Raw genomic sequence first — 16,734 nt, forward strand, 5'->3', positions numbered from 1 at the left:
GCGAGTGGTATGTTGTTCAAATTTTGTTTAAAAATTTAAGGAACTTTAAAATATGTTTAAATTTGATTTATTTATATAACGAGTTGATCTTAAACGAATTAAACACGAGTTGAGGTCAACTAACTTGGTTCGTTTTATCAAAAACAAATTCATAGAGGCCTTCCAAAGGAAGAGCAACGCAATTGACGTGCAAATTGAACTTTTTCTAGTATGCAATGAATCATTTTGGCATTACTAACAAGCACAAAACAGAGGTCACATGTTCAAAGACATTTTAGAGAATCCTAGTCCTTCACTAAAACTGAACCAAAGACATTCATGTTTGCAAATCATAAGACAAAATTTTAACATTTTTTAATTGGGTACAAGATTTGTTGGTGATATCAACTTCTAAAAAATCATGTTATTTTCTGGTTCTGTTTGGTTTTAAAAATAAAAAATAACTTTCTCAATAACGAAAGCAAATTTTTTTAGCATTTGACAATCGCATCGACTTTTTCAACTACCATATCCTACAAAATAGTACAAAAAGTTGGAAATAAATAAATAAACTACTTGAAGAGCAATTTCCAAACCAAGCCTCTATGTCCGATTTTATATTTAATTTCTTGACTTACTGCAACAAAGCAGCTGCCTGCTAGTGGCAAGCCCGCAAGAAATCTGAGCATAATAGGCTTCCAAGTCCCCAAGCAAAGCATCTTCACAACTTCAATCAGTGCTCTACTTCATAGAAGTCCTAGCTCTGCAAACAAAACATGGAAATTTCTCACAAGAACAGTCTTCTATTCCTTGTTCTTGTGGGATTTTCAGCAAAACTTGTTCTGTTTTGCTCCACAGATGGATTCACCCTGGCGCCACTAACCGAAAAGAATTTCTGGTTGCAAAAACCATACAACGTGCCTCTGGACAATCGTTACAGTTATGAAGATGAAGTCCGGAGATTATGGGTCTACAACCATGACAAGCCCTTCTACGATGACAGTGGAACCAGGCCCGCACAGAAGGTACTCTCCTCCACTCCCTCCACATGCATATACCAAAAAAAAAAAAAAAAAGTCTACCTGCACAGAAGAATATACTAGTCACAACAAATATAGCTAAAATAACACAGTTTCAAGTGATCATTATGTGAAATTCCACTTCAATTTTTTTCTTTCCAGGGTCATGATTACTCATCTGGAGTATGGCAATTTGAAGGGTATTTTTATGTACCAAAGGGAACATCAGGTGTCACCATAATGCAGGTCCATGGTGCGAAAAAAGGTGCTACAACTCTAAAACTGAGGATATATGACGGTGATATGAGGTACTACAGGTTTGAGGCGGTGGACACAGATCTATATGATAAATAGTTCCGATTAAACGTGATCCGGGACGTGGATGAAGGGAAAGTTGGGACACAAATCTATATGATAAATAGTTCCGATTAAATGTGATTTAGGAAAAATATGAAATTTATATCTTATATTCATGTGACAAGTTATAAATGTTTCTTTACTAGCAAATTTGAGCATCTTCTTCAAACATCATATAAAATTAAAATATTCAGATGTCTAAATTGGATACGCATGTCAGACAAGTATCTACACCCTTACCCTTGTTGGGGAAAGAAATGAACTACCAATGCAATCACTTGTTGGCAAGAAACTATTTTCATGACCATTCAACTCAGTTTTTGAAACTTATTTAACACATATTTTACATGTGGAAGCATCATACTGATATTCTCATATGCAGCCAAGAATACTACAACAATGAAAAACTTATGAACACGAATATTACCCCAGCCCTTAGTCCTGTAGCTGTGGTTCCAGCACTGCCATGATGTACCTGCACATTCGTGACAATATCATTTCCTTTTAGTGATCTATCACACAGATCTGTAACTTTAAAATGCATTACAAAACTGTGCATTTGTGTAGTATTTCCTGGCATGTATAGCTGCATTCAAAACATTAACAATGCAACTACATAGATGATAGATCATGTAACAATTGATTTCCAAAGGCATTTCAACACCCACATTCACCTTTAACAAAGAGTCTACAACCTTCACCCCCCCAAAATAAGCTTAAAAAATAAATACAAGGTTCACCAATCTAAAGGTAGCTTAAAATAGAACTCACCACAGCCAAACATTGAGGGAACAGCCAATCATGAGGGCAATCCTCTAGAGGGAAAACACTGTCAGAAACTTCTGGAACTGCAATACAAATTTGAAGTAAAATATAAATTAATTTACTCAAGGTAGCTATATTGACAATGTAGTCTTTCACAAAAGATTGTAGGAAGCAAGAAATAACCATTAATCATTGAACAGGAAAAAAATATGAAGAAGAAGAAAGACACTCATGTGTACCAAGGTCCCCCCAACCTCGACAAATTATTCCCCTTTGTCCTGTATTCTTCAATGCCTCCAAAATAATATCCATAGTTTTCTTGGGATCTTCAAGAGGCTTAACAAGAAATAAGTAATATATTGAGTTATACTCTCTCCACATTTCAATTAATAAAATGCATGACATCTGGAAACAATATTGATTGGAAAATTCACAGAAAATTCAGCAGACACATGCATTATGTCAATGTCAAAATAGGACTGGGTACAGACCAAACTGTGTTTCGGATGAAGAGTGCAGTGAACAAAGTAATACAGTGGAAATAAAGCAAAGGGGGGAAATAAATAAACAAATAAAAATTCTCTACCTAATTGGCCAAGGAACAATTTGAAAAGAGACTATGAAGAGCAAAGTTAATGCATGTGGACACACACACATGGAGACCATAACAGAGACATGAAGGCTCACTTTTTTGTAGATGGCTACAGCAGATTATTTTGCTTCTCAAATGGTGTTCCATATTATTTTGGCTTTCTTGGGAATCATTGTGTCTGGATTCATTTTACTTCTCAAATCCATTTTTTTTAAATTTGTAAGTGTTGCTACTTTTTTCGATAAGCCTATGACTCTTTTCAAAACACACTTTTCCTTCCTTATAAGCTACTCTTTTCCAATATACTAATGATATTTTCTATTAAATCCTTGCATTCTTGATGTGGTTTTAAAATATTTACTTGTATGTAATAGCCTGGTGTCAATCCTACCAAGAATCCCAATTCTAGACACATATACGAGTAGTCTTGAAGTTCATCAAACATGGGCCTCCATTGGAGATACCATAATTTTTTTAAAATTTTCTACTTTTTTTTTAATTAATTTTTTGGCTTCACTGTAGAGTGCGACAAATTCAACAGCAAACAAATTACATTCCTAGAAATCCTTAATTTCAGTTTCTTGACCAGTATATACTTCCTGACCAACAGCATTCTAAATGAAGCATTTCACATCAAGGACATGCTGATTCAAAGTGATTAAAATCCTATTACATGAAGGAAGAAGCACAGAACACCGGCTTAACCACTAACGCAACCTGCATGACCCCAAAACTGACACCTAACAATCTAAAGCCACCTTCAAATTTGAATAACCAATATGATGTAGGATGAGTAGGGATTACTTTCCTACAAGTAGTGAGCCCAGTTTAAGTATATTAACAGCAGCAATAATAGACTTATAGGGCTAGATTTGGTGGGATTTTGTGGCTGCAAAAGGGTAGGGTTTTGGGAATGACAACACGAGTGTTTAGGGGCTGTCGGGTGGCTGTTCTAAGCACTTTGAACAGTGAAGTGAACAGTAACCTTGTTAGAGAGAGAGAGAGAGAGATGCTTCACCCTCACAAGGGATAGGCCAATCATACAAACACAATCTCAAATTTTCATAATATTTACTCTGCTTGTCAATCATTGAGTTACACATATTTATAGGCTAAAGACTCCTAATTCTATAAGGACTACAATTCAAATTTAGATACTAAAAATATTTAGCAATTACTAATATTTTAGACCAATTATGACTTCCATTCTACTTCAATCATAATAGGAAACTTTAATGATTTCTAATTCTACTTCCATATCAAAATAGGAAACTTAAACTTTTGACCACTAAAATTATTTTAGAAATAATAAAACCCATATATAAGACCCATTTAATAACTTGATCCAAAATAAAACCCATAGGTGACCCCTACAACCCGTGTCCAACAATTATGAGAATTACCGTTATACCCTTAAAAACTAAAACCTACTATAATGACATGAAGACTCAAAATTATTCCAAATCTTTAATTCTTGATACCCTAAATGTACTTCAGGTGAAATTCTAGATTTGCTCTTTTTCTTCTTTCCATGATTTTCATCACAATATGTAGCCCACTTCTTAGCAAATTTTGCAAGTTTGGACTGATAAAACATCAAAAATACAAAGCCAGACCCATTTGAGGTTTCATGAATTCAAGAAGATGAAAGTTGGGTAAATCTGAACATAATTGATGCAAAGATAAACTATTGATGAGGTCAAAATATTGTTAATTACGAAAAAATGCTTTGGAGTCCAAGTAATCTAGAGAAATGTAAAACATATTAGGGTGACTCAAACTGTTTTACTCAATCAGAACGTGAAGGATAAGAACCCTAATAATAATAATAATAATAATACAATGGCATGTAGCCATCAGAAATGCTACAATTACAAATGTAAATTATTTTTCTCACATAGTTTTGATAAGGTCACCATACCATGCTCCCAAACCCAATATAAATAGGTTGAGGTCCTTTTTGAATCCATTGAACAAACTCCTCAGGAGGTTGATACTTTGACCCGAGGTTGATACTTTGACCCAAGGTTTAGGAAACAATAACCAACAACATCGACTTGGGGGCCCCAATCTGCATGTTAGCCAAATGAAATCAGTTTTTTAAAAAGTAGTTGATATATGAACCATAGACTCAATTCCACATCCAAACCAAGAATTCATGTGGAGTAAAAAGCTCAGATGTAAATAGTAATGATATTCATGCTGTGAAGTAAAAGAAGAATTGTTTTACATGACAAACTCTAATTGAAAAGTCCAGCCCACACTCATCCTAAAAACTCAGTTGTTCAGAAGAGAGAAACTAGAGCCTTATAACCAACACAAATGGGGCAACTCCAGGCGATGTGAGACACATTCCAACACACCCTCTTGGACCAAGACATACAATAGTCGGACAAACGACACACCAGTCACAGGCCCAACTTAGCTCTGATACCAAATTGAAAAGCTCAGCCCACACTTATCCTTAAAAACCAGGTGTTAAGGAGAGAAAATCTGGAACCTTGTAACCAGCATAGATGGGCCAGCTCCAGGCAATATGGGACACATTCCAACAGCTCTCACACTAATCACATAATCCAACAAATTGGTGCCAACTCAAGGAAAGAGTATAAGAAACATACCGTCCATACATAATTATGTCTTAACTAGGGAACTACAATTGATTTCACTACTTTTGAGAAGGGAAAAAAAAAACAGTTCCGTTGATACGCTAAAACTGACCCCACTTGCATGTATGTGGTGTATCTTCCACTTGACTCTAGGGCATAACCATACTAGTCATGCCTAATATGAAAACCACTGTCATATAGCCCAATGTAGGGGAAGCAACACGAATATGAGGTGAACAACTGACAATAACAAAACAACAAGCCACAAATATGGAAAACAAGTAGTAGCTCCCTTAAACCAACCCAATACCACCTCTATTGAACCCAAATTAAAAACAAAATGATGGGAGTAAAATTGATAAGAAATGGGTTTATTTGCAATCATCAAAAGATTAATTACCAAGCATTGGGTAATAAGCACAAGATGAGCCGTCCATAATGATGCAAGAAGACCGTTATGTCAACAATGAGCCAATGACTAATAAGAAATTACCAAGGCATTAGAAGACGCTAGAGTATGTTCAGGCATTAGTGAAGAAATAGACAACGAAACAGATAAATCTACATCCCATAATCAATACACAAATAATCTCTGTTTTGATATAGACAATATCATCCTTACCACTTGGCTTTGGCATAACATGAGGACTCCACATATAGGCTGTTGGCAAATGGGATACTGACCCACGGTACAAACTAAAGTATGCAATAGGAGCAAGCTTCAAATTCCTTTTCCTGAAGTCATTGATATATCCCCTTATGCCCCACCATATCAGTAAATCGACAACTATATATGAAAGCTGGAACCAGCAAGAAATATTAGGAAACAATTTGGGGTAAAATTTAATTCAAAAGCTCTTCAATTGGGAAATCAAATAAAGAACAAATTGTCAGACAAGAACATACCCAATAACCAGTGCTTTGGGGTACGCGTGCCAATGGATGGGGAAATTCATAGGTTGGCCTGCCTATTGAAAAGGATGTAAGGAGCTGTTCTCTGATAAAAACAAAATTAAGGAAAAGAAGTAAAACATGGATGAGAATTTTCAATCAATACTCACGTCCAGGGCATTGTGAAGAAAATGTGAAGCGGTACAGCAAGAGCTTCGGCAACATGTGCATGCCCTGCAAACCAGGACACAGTAATTATTTCAAGTTCACCAATAATGAAATGGCACTTGCAACAACTTTATCATTCTAACATTGTTCATCAAAGAGATAACTGATAAGAAGTTAAAATATATTTCATAAGCTCCATCAAGGGATCACTAAGAAGCCATCAGTACAAATATCATTCCACCTAGGTTCTTTAAAACTTGCCCAGACAAACACTGCTAAAGGAAGTCTATATTTAAAATTATCAAACTATGGATACACAACCTATCCCGTTAATACTATAATTCTACACCATTAACTTGTATCATTAAAATCTTCCTCCTTTTTCTTCGGCTCCACAACCTGGCAAAGTATGTGCTTAAGCATAGAACATATTTGTATATCATGTTTTGATCCACCATCATTTTATTGTATAACAAAACAAACATAAGTTTTGACTAAATAAAATGTTCTAACACTTCAATTAACAAACTGGCAGCCCACAGCTTGAAAATCACTTTAATTGATTCCAAACTTCTTTATTCACTACATGAGAAAGCAAAGTTTAGACGAATTTATTCCAAACTTTTATCATTTCACTTCCTGAGTTTGATGCAGCTTTTCCCAAATTGAAAAATCATCATAAAGAAGAAGCTAAAAACACCTATCCCCTAGCTTCCAAATAAGATTTTCTAAACTTATTTAAGCTATTTTTGCCTCACAAGCTAAAAGCAAAAGTTGCACCTAACACTCTGGTACAACTTCCAAAAAAACAAAGCAACTTTAATAAGATGCACCAAATAGGTCCAAATTCAAGTTTACAATAATATATTGACTTTTGAGACATTTTTATGACTATACATACTTGGTGACTGCTATTCACATGATGCATGTTAACCCAAATTACACTTTTGTACTATTTTGTGACACATATTTTCTTTTCCCAATTTTTAAGAGTGACCTGGGTTCAAAAAAGAATAAAAAATGATTGACCCTAGTTTCAATTGAATCCATACTTCCATCCAAGTAACAAACATAAATATGTAATTTTCATACCAATAAGCGTCAACATCAGATTGGGGGCACGCAATGCAGGTATTTATCACTGCTTTCTATATTAGCAGGATTTCACAAGAGGGTGATGATAGAATTGTTTTTGAAAATCAACAACAAAATTTATTAAAGAAGAAGGTGTGGAGGACAAGAAGTCTTCATACAGTGAAAAAGAACTTAATCAAAATAAAAACAGCCAACAAAAAGTAAGAAAAAACAAGAAAATCTAATCACTAGGGGTTGCAAACAGCAGTCCAATCCTAGAAATCAAGAAAAGTGGAACTCCCTTAAAAGGAGGAGACACAAAAGCCCAAAATGAAGCCAAAAACCCAGCCTTATCCCATAAAGAATCTGCAGCAGCCTCCTTTCCATCAAAGATCCATGAATTTCTCTCCAGCCAAATAATCCAGAAAATAGCACAAAAAAGATCGGGGTTAATACAAAATTCCAAGCCAAATGACAATAACTTGTATAAAACCCATGACTCGAATCAACAAACCAAGCCTAATTTACCGGTTCTATACCCTCAAACATTACAAAAGAACCCTCTTCTTTGTGTACAAGCGTACATGAAATTATTTCCTAACCCATCAAGCGGAGCCATGAATGAAATGAATAAGAAGTTGAAATGAAATCAAACAATAACCTAAAACTGAAGCATAACTATACGGCACTGTAAGTTACAGCAGAAAAATCCAATGAACCACTGTAAAGGGTTTGATTGGTCATCTTCCTGTGGAAATGACCTTGGAAGATGACCAACCAAACCCTTTACAACAAATTAAACACATATATCGATTTTTACGAGCGGAGTAAAGATTCATCAGATTTGAAGAGAAGAGAAGAGAAGAGAAATTGTGTATTACCGGTGCCACTCGAGGCCGAGGACGGCGGTGACGAAGCGAACGGAGAGACCTTCGAAGAGAAGAGCAGAGAGCATGAAAAGCAAGGCGGCGACAAAGGGGAGAGCGAAGCGGAGCTCGGCGGACCAGTGCTTGTAGAAAGGAACGCGAACGACGGCGATGAGAGCGAGAACGGTCCAGAGCAGCGGCTGGAGCTTCTCGTGTTAGTTCCAACTCACATGCATGCAAAGCAAAGAAGGATGGCGTACGACGACTTCCATCGCAAGTGACGGAAGTCTGAGCTGGGCATCTCTCCCTTCTCACTTCACGTTCTTGCTTGTTGAAATTTTGGTGGGTTTGTCTTCTTGTCTGTTCATCTTTGTGTACAAATGAGACGAGAGGGAGTGGGTGAATTGTATCAGAAAATTATATCATCAGAAAATTAAGAGGGAAATTTGTGAGTTGAGCGAGAGTTTTATTTTCTTTCTTTCTTCCTCTTTTCTTTTCTTTTTTTTTTTTAGTGAAATTTTCTTTTTTGTTCTAACGTAAGCATTGGACTGAACCACGTAAAGCTTATGTTTTTTGTGTGTTTTTTATTTATTAATTTGGGTGTCTATAATCCTAACAAGTGGTATCAATGTCGCATTGTGTGTTTTCGGAAAAACAGAGTGCGTTCTCAAAAATTGTCCAAAATTCAAAGTGGTCAAAATCCAATTTTATCATACACCAGGTTGAAAATCTCGACGAGATGAGTTCAGACGTGAAAGTCGTGTCGAAAAAGGGCGTCAAAGGAGTCCCCACACGCCGTCACGCGTTTTGTGACGTCGTAACCACGTGCTTTGACGCGCTACCACGTCCCTACGCATCGTCCCCAGTTCGGCAAGCACTGACGTCATTCCATCACCGTTAGCTAACATCACAACGACGACCGCTGACATCGTCTGAGCTGCCAAGCCAAGCTGAAGATGTTGACTGAGCCGCCAACCAAGCCGCCATTGACTGAGCCACTGACCAAGCCGCGGCGCCAGCCGACAAACCGCTGAAGTCATCTTGACGCCAGCTGAACTGGAGAAATTATCCGATGCTTCTCAGTCGCACCCGATTACACCGATCTGAGCCGTTCAACCTATTTTGGCTAGATCTAAGCCATTTAAGGTCCAATTTGGGTGATCCAATAGTTCTTTCCAACTATTTGGAATATTCCGAACATATCTGTATGGTCAAATTTTGTAAATCAGATTTCAAAATTTGTAGTTTTTATTTTGGCAATCCGAAGTGCTTTTCCGACTAATTTGATCAATCCAGAATCAACAATGAAACCTGATTTTCAGACTGAGATCATTTTCTGTAGAGACAAGTGTTGATGGAGGAATCAACGTCGACTTTGGGATCTATGATCAAGCTGACTACTTCCAACTATGCAATCTGGAAGCCCAGAATGGAAGATGTCCTGTACTATCGAGATTTGTTTGACCCCATTGAGCTCAATGGAGTTAAACTAGTAACGGAAAATGACGAAAACTGGAAGCGAAAGAATCAGAAAACCATTAGGCAGATCAGACAATGGATCGATCACAGTGTCTTTCACCATGTCGCCCAGGAAACTAATGCTTATGCTCTCTGGACGAAGTTAGAAGGCATGTACCAATCGAAGACTGCTCAGAACAAAGCCCTCCTAATGAGAAGACTTGTAAATTTGAAGCTGAAAGGCAGTATCTCTGTTGCTGAACACACCAGTGAGTTTCAAAATCTGGTGAACCAACTGGCAACTGGCAAAAATGGAGTTAGATGATAAGATACAAACCCTATTGTTGCTCAGTTCTTTGCCAAACAGTTGGGAGACGTTGGTGGTGTCCCTCAACAACTCTGCACCAGAAGGAAAACTGGCCACGAACATGGTTATAGATGCTCTATTCAGTGAAGAGGCAAGAAAGAAAGACATGGGTAGAGATCAGTCCCATGCCCTCGTCATAGAAAATAAAGGTAGAGGTAAAGGCAGAGGCAGAAGCAGGGGAAGAATCAAAAGCAGAGGACGTAGTAAGGGATGATCTCAAAACAGGGGAAAATCTAGAGAATGTACAAGCCGGCCGAAGTTCAAATGTTACCACTGTGGCCAGAAGGGTCACATAAAGAATTATTACTATGGCTTGAAAGAAGAACAAAAACAAGGCACTAGACAGCCAAAGACTGAAGATGGGAACACTGTAGTTACTATATTAGAGGATATTGCATTATTCTCTGTTAGAGAAGAAAAGTGCCTCCATATGTCAGACAACGACACCGAGTGGGTAGTAGATACAGCAACATCCTACCACGCTACATCCCGAAAAGAGTTTTTCATTACATACCAAGCTGGAGATTTTGGTACAGTAAAGATGGGTAACTCCAGTTTTTCAAAGATTGTGGGAATCGGTGATGTTCGCATCCAAACCAAAGTTGGGTGCACGATGGTGTTAAAAGATGTCAGGCATGTTCTTGATTTACTCCTAAATCTTATCTTAAGGGTAGCCTTAGATCGACAAGGCTATGAGAACTACTTCGGCAAAGGCATATGGAAGTTGAAAAAGGGATCTCTAGTGGTAACCAGAAGACAGACAAGTGGCACGCTGTACAAGACTCATGTGGAGATAAATTCAAATAGCCTCAACGTAGCAGAAGATGAGGCATCACCAAATTTGTGGCACAAAAGGCTGGGTCACATGAGTGAGAAAGGGTTACAGATTTTGGCAAAAAAGTCTCTCATTCCCCTTGCCAAAGATGCGAAATTGAATCTTTGTGACAACTGCTTATTTGGAAAGCATCATAAAGTCGCTTTCCATTCATCATCTAGAAAATAATCAGAGTTGTTGAGCAGAGTATACTCTGATGTATGTGGTCTTTAGAAGTGGAATCTTTAGGTGGCAGAAAATACTTCCTGACGTTTATTGAAGATGCATCACGCAAGGTATGGGTTTATGTCCTAAAGACTAAAGCTGAGGTGTTCCAGCATGTTCAGACATTCCATGTCATGGTGGAAAAGGAGACCGAAAAGAAGCTGAAATGTCTCTAAACAGACAATGAAGGCGAGTACACGTCAAAAGAGTTTGAAGCCTACTGTGCTACTCGCGACATCCGGCATGAGAAGACTGTTCCTAGAACCCCACAACACAATGGTGTAGCCGAGAGAATGAACCGAACCATTGTGGAAAAAGTCAGATGTATGCTCAAAATGGCAAAGTTGCCAAAGCCATCGTGTTGCCTGCTATCTGATCAACAGATTGCCATCTGTTCCACTGAATTTTCAGATTCCATAAAAAGTATAGTCTGGAAGGGAGATTTCTTACTCTCACTTAAGAGTGTTTAGGTGCAAAGCATTTGCACTTGTCTCCAAGGAGTACAGACAGAAGCTGGATGATAAAGCCACTCCATGCATCTTTATTAGCTATGGAGATGAAGAATTTGGATACAGATTATGGGATCCGAAAAACAAGAAGGTCATTCAAAGCCGAGATGTGGTGTTTCAAGAAGGCTAGACTTTAGAAGACTTTGGGCAACCAGCCAAACCCAAAGTTGATGATGTTTCAGAAATTATTCCCAATTCTACACCATCCCAGCATGCCACTGATGAAGAAGAGCTACCGCAGCATGCAGCCAATGATGTAAAGTTGCAGATGGTTTTCCAGAAGAAAAAGATCTGGAAGAAGACGGTGTTGAGCAGAGGGAGCCATAACCCCCTCCGCCAAAGACTGTTGGTCCACAGTTATGAAGATCAACAAGAGAGTCTAAGCCGTCGTCAAAATACCTTGCTTTTGAGTATATTTTGCTTACTGATGAGGGGGAGCCAGAAAGTTTTTAAGAAGCTCAGAATCATAAGGAGAAAAGTAGCTGACAACAAGATATGCAAAAAGAGATGCAATCTTTGCAGAAAAATCAGACTTATGATTTGGTAAAACTTCCCTAAGGTCGAAAAGCACTGAAGAACAAATGGGTGTTCAAGTTGAAGAAAGATGGCAACGGAAAACTAGGCGATTGGTTGTCAAAGGTATTGGGAAGAAGAAAGGTATTGATTTTGATGAAATTTTCTCACCAGTTGTGAAATGACATCCATTCGAGTAGTTTTGGGACTAGCGGCCAGTTTGAATTTGGAACTTGAACAAATGGATGTGAAGATGGCATTTCTCTATGGTGATCTGAAGGAAGAAATTTACATGGAGCAGCCAAAAGGTTTTGAAGTAAAAGGGAAAGAAAACTTAGTCTACAAATTGAAGAAAAGTCTCTACGGCCTCAAACAAGTGCCGAGACAGTGGTACAAGAAGTTTGACTCATTCATGGTAGGTCATGAGTACAAGAGAACTGTCGCAAGCCAGTGTGTATATGTTAGGAAATTTCCCAGTGGAAACTTCATCATACACCTACTCTATGTTGATAACATGGTGATTGTTGGATAGGATACCACAACAATCAAATCACTAAAAAATGAGTTATCATAATTCTTTGACAAGAAAGACCTAGGCCCTGCACAACAAATTTTGGGCATGAAAATTATGTGTGACAAGAAAGCCAAAAAGTTGTGGTTGTCACAAGAGAAGTACGTTGAATGGGTGATTGAGAAGTTCAACATGAAAGATGCCAAGCCAGTCAGTACTCCGCTGGCTAATCATTTCAAGCTGAGCAAGAGTGCTTGTCCTTTCTCTACTAAAGAAAGAGAAGAGATGGAGGCTATTCCCTCCTTATCCACTGTAGGGAGTTTAATGTATGCAATGGTGTCCACCCAACCAGATATTGTTATGTTGTTGGAGTAATAAGAAGATTTCTTTCCAATCCAGGGAAAGAGCATTGGGAAGCAGTTAAGTGGATTCTGAGATACCTTAAGGGTACATCTAAAATGTGTTTGTGCTTTAGAGATGTTAAACCAGTCTTGGAACGCTATACTGATTCAAATATGGCAGGCGATCTTGATGGTAGGAAATCTACATCAGGATTTATGTTCACTTTCGCAGGGGGAGCTGTGCCTTAGCAGTCCAAGCTGTAGAAGTGTGTTGCTTTATCCACAATTGAGGCAGAGTACATTGTCGCAGCAGAAGCTGGGAAATAGATGTTGTGGTTGAAGCGATTTCTCCAAGAACTGGGACTAAAGCAAGAGAAGTTCACGGTACATTGTGATAGCCAGAGTGCCATAGACCTGAGCAAGAATTCTATGTACCATTCTCGCACGAAGCACATTGATGTTCGGTATCATTGGATACACGAAGTGATAGAAAAACAGTTATTCGAACTGATCAAAATCCATACAGATAAGAATCCAGCTGGCATGCTTACAAAGGTGGCCTCGAGAGACAAACTCGAAATTTACAGAGACATTGCTAGGATAGACTTCAAGTGAGAAGTCAGTCATGCATGTGGGTATGGAGGGGGAGAATTGTTAGTTCCAACTCACATGCATGCAAAACATAGAAGGATTGTGTACGACGACTTCCATTGCAGTGACAGAAGTCTGAGCTGGGCATCTCTCCCTTCTCTTCACGTTCTTGCCATTGTTGACTCTCACCAACAGAAGGTAGAAATTTTGGTGGGTTTGTCTCCCTCCATCTTTCTCATCTTTGTGTATAAATAGAGACGAGAGGGAGAGGGTGAATTGTATCAGAATATTGTATCATCAGAAAATTGAAAGAGAAATCTGTGAGTTGAGTGAGAGTTTTATCTCCTCCTCTTTTTTTTTTGTATTTTGCTCAATTTTAGTGAAATTCTCTTTTTTGCTCCGTGGACGTAGGCATTGAGCCAAATCACGTAAAGTTTTTGTGTTCTCTGTGTGTTTGTTGTTTATTAATCTGGGTGTCCATAATCCTAACATCTTGTGCCACAACGGAGCAAGGTAGCGGAGGTAGTCAACGCCGACGTACGACATAATGGCTAAACCGAGACCTTCGCCGTGTAAGGCAATGAAGATCGCCACCGGCCGTGGGGGAGGCGGCGGCGGCGACCACCTCATGGTTTGGTGGTGTGTGGCGGCAATGTGTGAGGGAGTGAAACAGTTGAAGATACTTTGGAGTGGTTGTTAAGTTAGATCGGTGAAACTGTATTTGGAAAAGTTTGTTTTGACTTTCACTTTTTACCGGGTTTCTATTTTAAAAGTTTGTTAAAGATAATTAGTATAATTGGAAATTTCTTTAGTTTGTTATCTGAAAAAAAAAAAGAAAAAAAAAAAGAAGAAGATTTATTTTCAGTTTTGTTTTCTGCATTTTTTTATATTTTTAGTGAACTTTTTAAATTTATATTTTATTTTGTTCATTCACTTAATCTAAAAGTACACAAAAAAAATAAAATATTTGTGATTTTTTAATAAATTAAAATTTACTAAATACACAAAAAAAAGTCTATATTTTTAAAAAAATTTATTTTTGTAGGTTCATCTAGATTTGTGTTTAAATAATAATTTTTTTGATTTAAATATATTAAAAAAACTCATTAAAAATAATATAAAAAAAACACGAAGAATAAAATAATTTAAAATAGTATTCAAAAATTAGACTAAACAAATAAAAAGAAAAAAAATAAGAAGAAATATTGACTGGAAGAAGAAGAAAAAAACTCGGTTAATGATGTATTACAAATTTAATTAATGTTGTCGGATGTTTTGTTTTAATTAGAGTTAGACGTTAAAATAAAAATAAAAATAAAAATAAAAATAAAAATAAAAATAAAAACTTATTTATTTAAACTTATTGATTTTTATATATTAAAAAAAAAATTTTAACAATTGACTGTAGTACTTTCACCTGCAGGCTACACCTCAGCCAAAACTTCATCGTTTTGGCTAGGTTTGATTTGTATATATATATATAAATTATTGTTTTTTGCAATACACATGTATTAAAGAAATTAAAAGGGTTTGTTTAGTTAAAATTAAAAAAATAAAAGTTGTATGAAAATTTAGTTTTACAATATTTTTATGTCTCAAAATCACTTCTCTGTAAAAAAAAATAAAATAAAATGCAAATCACCATTAAAACATAAACACTTGAAATAGAAAACATAAACACTTGAAATAGACTCACAAAAATTTAAATTTAAATGCAAATCAATGTTAAAACATAAACACTTAATTAATTTATTTACTTTTTTATAAAAAAAGTGATTCGAAACAAATAAAATTATTGCAAAATTAAATTTTCATACAATTTGTATTGTTTCTCATTTTAAGGATTGTTTGAGATGTTCTAAGTAAGTGTTCTTTTTGATTTTTTATGAAATATAAGTTGAATTTGAAGTGATGTGGTAGAGATGTGATGTGACTTAAACAGAATAGTGACTTTTTGACTTTTTTAATATATGCCAAACAAGACAATTTCTTTATAGATTTATATTACAAAATTTAATAATATATATATATATATATATATTATACATATACAAATCAAACCCAGCCAAAACGGTGAAGTTTTGGCTGGGCTGCAGCCTGCAGGTGGAAGCACTATAGTCAGTTTTATTTATTTATTTATTTTATATACAAATCAAAGTGGTGCTGTAGGGGGCTGTGACAGGGCCCACCTTACTCCCAGACTATGATCCTGTTTGGTAGGGCTTATTTCCAACTTATTTCACCTTTTAGCTTAATTTAATCTATTTTGATGTGTTTGGTTCAGCTTAACAATACAACTTATAACTTTTTGTAAGTCAAAAATCAACTTATTCTTTGAGTGGGGGAGGAGAAGTTTAATTTATAAGTCAAAAATCAGCTTATGTTCACAGTTATAAGCTATAAGCTGTTAAGGTATAAGCTATAATCACTTTCCTACAGCTCTACCAAACGGCGCCTATAGCGCATTTCATCATAGAAAATAAGGCATTTCTTAGGTGTGCCTTGCATGTGGTATGCAAGGCACTTACACCTTTTTATTTTGTACATACACCTTTCTATGTATTGAGTTATATGAAAATATTTGAAAATTTACACATTGGTGACCTGCTAAGCATGTCACTTTCCAAGTAAATTAATCAAATAATACATTATATGACTAAATGTGTAAATTGTCATAAAAAAGTGTAAATAATTTCACAAAAGCGTAAATTTTCACAAAAGGCGTAAGTAATTTCAGAAAAAGGCGTAAGTGATTTTTGAAAACTTACACCCTTTGGGAAAACTTACGTTTTTTATGAAAACTTGCGCCTTTTGTGAAAACTTGCACTTTTTTTGAAAACTTATACTTTTTGATGAAATTACTTACACCTTTTCTGAGAACTTACGTTTTTTTTATGAAATTACTTATACCTTTTCTGAAATTACTTACGCCTTTTGTGAAATTACTTATCCCTTTCGTGAACACTTACTCCTTTTGTGAAAAAGTTACACTATAGGTTAAAAATTTTCATATGGTAAAACTTACACCTTACTCCTTTTGTAAAATAATTTTTTTCATAAAATTTACACATTTTGTTGAAACTTA

At 36.4% G+C, this 16,734-nt stretch overlaps 1 pseudogene across 1 annotated transcript; it reads right to left on the reverse strand.

Annotated features, from left to right (window-relative positions):
* Positions 1-452: 452 nt before the first annotated feature.
* On the reverse strand, positions 453-9,307 carry LOC114271018 (sterol 3-beta-glucosyltransferase UGT80B1-like; annotated as a pseudogene). Its single transcript, XR_014333870.1, has 10 exons — positions 9,227-9,307; positions 8,336-8,546; positions 6,383-6,446; positions 6,228-6,285; positions 5,944-6,121; positions 4,634-4,783; positions 2,360-2,456; positions 2,127-2,203; positions 1,783-1,830; positions 453-1,061 (listed from the first exon to the last, which is right to left on the reverse strand). The product of XR_014333870.1 is annotated as a sterol 3-beta-glucosyltransferase UGT80B1-like (transcript).
* Between the last annotated feature and the right edge of the window lie 7,427 nt (positions 9,308-16,734).

The sequence above is a fragment of the Camellia sinensis genome, chromosome 6 (genome assembly GCF_055761805.1).
Source record: "Camellia sinensis isolate YWXY chromosome 6, ASM5576180v1, whole genome shotgun sequence".
In the NCBI taxonomy this organism is placed as follows: Eukaryota; Viridiplantae; Streptophyta; class Magnoliopsida; order Ericales; family Theaceae; genus Camellia; species Camellia sinensis.